Source organism: Cyphomyrmex costatus, unplaced genomic scaffold, assembly GCF_001594065.2.
Source record: "Cyphomyrmex costatus isolate MS0001 unplaced genomic scaffold, Ccosl1.0 scaffold256, whole genome shotgun sequence".
NCBI classification, from domain to species: Eukaryota; Metazoa; Arthropoda; class Insecta; order Hymenoptera; family Formicidae; genus Cyphomyrmex; species Cyphomyrmex costatus.
The window spans coordinates 45,569-51,494 of NW_017276649.1; positions in this window are offsets into that span (position 1 = coordinate 45,569).

A 5,926-nucleotide genomic window follows, 5' to 3' on the forward strand; every position below is an offset into this window, starting at 1 on the left:
CTCCCTCCCTCCCTCCCTCCCTCCATTCCTCCATTCCTCTCCCCCTCTCTCCCTCTCTCTCCCTCCATCCCTCCATTCCTCTCCTCCTCTCTCCTTCCCTCCCTCTCTCTCCCTCTCTCTCTCTCTCTCTCTCTCACCTTGCAGAGATTAGTTATTTTTATACTGCTTTAACTTGACGAATAACTTTCACAATCAGAAAAACTGGAAAAGCAATACGAAGACTCTTGTAACAAACTAATATCAAGTAACAAAACAGAAATTCGTCTTCCTTTTAAAAATATGTAGTATCTAAAACACTTTCACTAGTTGTAACACTTTCATTAATTTAATAACGCATTTAATCGACATTTGTTGACACCACACGGAACAATTTACGAAAGATTCTATCGATTTATCGTTATAAATGAATAGCGGTTAATTATTCATTTTTAAATCACTTTGAGAAACGCGTTACATTCACAACCCGACATAATCCGATGTGAAGACTGAGCTCGATGACAACAATCAAAGAGGTTATGTTTTTACGAATCGACATGAACAGCAGTATTCATTGATAACGATAAATCGATAGAATCGTTCGTAAATCGTTCCGTGTGGTGTCGACAATTATCGATTAAATGCGTTAGTAAATCAATGAAAGTGTTACAACTAGTAAAAGTGTTTTAGATACTACATATTTTTAAAAGAAAAACGAATTCCTGTTTTATTATACTTGATATTAGTTTGTCACAAGGGTCTTCGTATTGCTTTCCCAGTTCTTCCGATTGTGAAAGTTATTCGTCATATTAAAGCAGTATAAAGATAACTAATCTCTGTAAGGTAAGCGACAGAGAGAGAGAGAGAGAGAGCGCGTGTGTGTGTGTCGTGAAAACAAATTAATTTAAATTAAAAAATAACTCTATGTCCTTGATCGCAATGAGTGCCTCTTGCGTTCGTTCGCGTCGGGCAGTGAGTGCGCCGCCCCTGCTTACCTTCTGTTCGCAGATCGTAATTCGCTGACTTTATCTTTTAATAATTCAAAAAGTAAGCGTCAGATAAAATTTTCGTAAAGGAAAAGTCGTCTCAAAATTCAGTCAGGAACACGTCTTTGCAAGGACACGGGGTCGTTCTGAATCACCCTGTATACCGGTGTTATTATAATAAATTTATATATATTTCTAACAACTAGTACAGCTCAATTTGTTCTTGGGAGGTATATTAAGTTTAATTTGAAAATTTATTTGAGCGGATATTAATTTAATTTAATGTGTTGTATGCTAGTCTAATAATGCGTGAAAAATAATTAAGGGGACGTTATTTTCAAATTATTACAGTTGCGTTTTAAGACCGATTGTAGTTCGGCGCGCAATTTTGGGAGGGGGGACTTAGAGGGTAAGTTAAGGGGGAGAGTGAACATGTATATTACTTAAATATTGCGAAGAATATTACTACGTCGACTCGCCATCAGATGTCTATATCGATATTCGCGAAATTCTCGCAAGTGCTGAAATACACATATATCGCTTTATATAGAATCTCGATTAAATAACTTACACCGGCGTCAAAGGTAGGCTTCCACTACGTTACCTTACTGATGAGTCCAGTAGTGGAAGCCAGCATGAAACGCCAACTTGTGATATTCTTCGCAATATACTAAATTAATTTTTAAGAATTCGGTTGCGGCTGTTGAGGACTCTGTGAAGTCGAAACTTTCCGTATATACCGGTGTTATTATTATAATATTTATATATATTTCTAACAACTAGTATAGCTCAATTTGTTCTTGACCTGGAAGGTATATTAAGTTTAATACATAACATATATTTTCCATGTTGAATATGTATTACGAAAAGTAACTGATAGATTATTCAAGGTGCAAATTCGAAATGAACATACATATATATAAGTAAAATAGATTACAATCTGCATTTACAGTTTTCTAGAAAATAACTGCAATATGTTATTATTAGTGCACAAAATATAAAAGTCGGTTATTGAGATTTGATTTGAAATTTATACTAGACCGTCCAATAAAAAATAATTGCTTGTAATTTCAGAGTATCAATTTGTTAATGACTCAAAAAAGAACATGGCGGCCTGCCCTCAAACTTTAATAAGTTTATCAATATCTACTTAGAAGTAATGTCGAAACTTTTACAGAGTATGTATAACAACACATGAAATACAAAAAATATTGTAATAGAACCGTATCTTTAAAATCTCTATAACGAAGTGAATATACAAAATAATGTAGAAATGTAGTCTTCTTCTTCTTTGATTTTCAATTCCGCCAATCAATGTCAAGGTTAATGCGATTATTTAAATTAATCATTATCGAAACACTGTTACATTATTTATAAGTAATACTTTTCGTACTTCAAGTGTCGAAAAAATTACTCCGTACAAGCTTCGACATTACTTCTAATTGTAAGTGAACAACAAGAAACTCATCAGTCTTTTGAGAGCAGGCCGCCATGTTCTTTTTCCGAGTCATTAACAGATTGATACTCTGGAATTACAAGCAATTATTTTTCATTGCACAAGCTAGTATAAATTAAATAAATTTCAAATCAAATCTCAATAACCGACTTTTATATTTTGTGCACTAAGTATAACATATTGCAGAAATTTTTTAGAAAACTGTAATATGCAAATTGTAATCTGTTTTACTTATATGTATGTATGTTCATTTTAAATTTGTACCTTGACTAATCTGTCATTTACTTTTCGTGGTACATATTCAACATAGAAAATAACATAACGTATGTTCACTTTGAACTAGCACATTTAGTAATATATCAGTTACTTTTTGTGGTCATATATTATATTAGATGATATCATTTAAAGTATTAAAGGTTTAAATTATTATGTTACATCATTAAATAATCATTTTAATTTAGAAAGGTTCAAATTTTTGGGGTTAATTTTCAAAGGTTGAAATTTATTGGGTTTTCTATTTTGTGGTTAGGTAATCGCTTTAATTTAGTAAGGATCAAATTTTTGCGGTTAGTTTTCAAAGGTTTAAATTTGTTGGGTTTTTTAATTCGCGAGGATCTATTTTTGAACATGGCTTGACCTCTTCATTTTAATAATATGTTAAGATTAATAATATATCAGTTACTTTTCGTGGTTAATATATTATTATTAGATAATCATTTAAAAGAAAAAGAGAAATGCCTAATCGAGTCTTGTACACAGGATGTTAATGTGTGTTGATACAATTTATTGAATATATACAATTTTTCTTACGTTTCGATCCTCGGTTTGGATCCTTATCAAAGAACTTCTAATATAGAATACACATTGTGCTACCTAGAACACTTTATATTAAAATGTACCACGAAATGTAAATGATAGATTATTCAAGATGCAAATTCAAAATGAACATACCTACATATAAGTGTTGTAGCCCGCGAGTGCTACCACAATTAAGTCTCGCATTTCAGCCTAGCAACGAGCTGGCGGAAATGCAAGATTATTACTGCAAAGCAACCTTCGCATTTCGGCATAGCAACGACTTGCGGAAATGCAAGGCTGCAAATTCCATAACGCGTGCGGACAACGATCACTGATCGAACGCAAGCAATGACCGCACGTACATCGAACAATTATTAATAAAAAGCAAATCTTGCATTTCGACAGGACAACGAACTGCCGAAATGCAAGAGGACGAAGCCCGCGTTGCACACGGCACGAATGCCGCTAGTTTGATGACTCCGCGACGCCTATATATTCGGAGGTCTAAGGACCGGCGAGAGAGTCTTGTCATACATCTAAACGTAACGATACGTTACACGCGTCGCGAGAACCGAGTCATATTACATCCGCGATAACGAGTGTCGCCGACCGGTCTAAGTCACGAGCGAGGACTTTAACCCGAATATATTCTTTAATTAAATCAATTCGACAATTGTAACCAACTATTCGAATTGCAACATGAGCAATTAACAACCAAAGTGTAATCATTCAATCGGGTAATTATAATAATTAAATAAAGGGTTACGATTACTTAAATAAATGTAATCAGTGGTAATAACCACTCGAAATTGTAAGTGTTATAATAAATAAAAAGGGGTTATTTTAATAAAAGTGTGGTGCAGTGTGGGTTTGATCTACGACCTTGACCACTTTCTTCGTTTTCCTCGTGGGTTCCAACCCTTTGAGCGGATCGAATCCCAAATTAATATCTTGTTGCACCGAGAGGTACAACATAAGTAAAACAGATTACAATAAAAATATTACAGTGTTCTAGAAAATAACTGCAACATACATAAAGTATATTCCCTATGATGAATATGTACCACGGAAAGTAACTAATAGATCATTCAAGGTGCAAATTCAAAATGAACATACATACATATAAGTAAAACAAATTACAATTTGCATATTACAGTTTTCTAAAAAATTTCCGCAATATGTTATCAGCCAAAAGTTGCATTTTCCTCCTCACCGCTCCGCGTGCAGTCGAAATGTCCCATGACAATCGAATGGCATTGTTTTTTTCCGTGATGCGATGTGATGAGGGGGACAGCGAAAGCTACACATAAACAACGCGTGCAATCCCAATTCCCCATTACAGTCGAATGGTATTGTTCTGCGCTCGGTGCGGTGAGATGAGGGGAACAGCGAAAGCTAGACGAAGGCAATTCAAAATCAGCTGAAAGTTGCATTTGCCCAACCCTCCCCACCTAATCTCACCGCGTGCAGTCCAAATACTCCACGATGATCGAATGGCATTGTTCTACGCGCGGAGCGGTGAGGTGAGGGGGATAGCGAAAGCGAGACGGAGACGTATTAATTAACGCGTCGACTTTGGACAACATATTTTTATTCATTTATTAACGTGATATCGTAGGTGTATCTTCGGTGCACATTATTACATTATCATATTAAATGATTCGTGCTGTTAAAATCACATTTCAAAGCGATTAAATACTAATTGGTTAGATTTCACTCTGTTTTAAATAAATTAAAGTCAAATTACTATATCCTATAAAAAACTATTTAAAAAATGAAGGACTGAGTACCAGTTATGTAATTAATTCTTTAAATTTAATTCTGTAAAGGATTAAACGTCCTTTACCACTTTCATTTTTAAAAAATTAGTTTTTTAAAACAGATGTTTTAATAAAAATGATAATTTTTATTTTAAATAAGTTTTCAAAGCTTATTTAATGTTTTTTATACCCCACAGTCAACAGTCGGGAGTATATGTATTAAATATGTGGTGAGGGGTACAGCGGAAAGCGGAGGCGATTCGAAAATCGGCCGAAAGTTACGTACAATTTTTGTATATTCACTTTGTACTCTCAACTTTAATTAATAATCAGTTACTTTCCGTGGTAATATATTAACAATTTAACTCATGATAGTACTGCGATAGTTTTAAATATATGTACGTCATATCGGTCAGCAGTCGGTAGTATTTAAAATAATAATTTTATTTAATATGTATTTAAATGATGACTGCACGGTTTATCGGTGAGCCTGGCGCGGGGGGGACGTGCGACTCGCATTCGCCCTTCCACTTGATGTGTTGTTTTGATAACAATCCCCAAGGCTGTTTTCACTAACCGTCTAATATTGACACGTCAGATTTATAACTACATATTAATTTTTTTACATTAACGCGATTGCATATTATAAAACAAAATTATTAAATAAATGTAAAACAGTAATTTTTCCTGGTAATATATTATGCGCGGTGCGGTGTTGTGAGAGGGACAGCGAAAGCTAGACGAAGGCGATTCGAAAATCAACCAAATGTTGCATTATCCCCCTCACAGCTCCGCGGGCAGTCGAAATGTCCCATCACAATCGAATACACTTTACGTATATTCACTTTGTACTAGCAACTTTAATTAATAATCAGTTACTTTTCGTGGTAATATATTACAATTTAATAATTAAAACAAGGTGAAGGACAATGAGAGTCAATTCGTAAGTA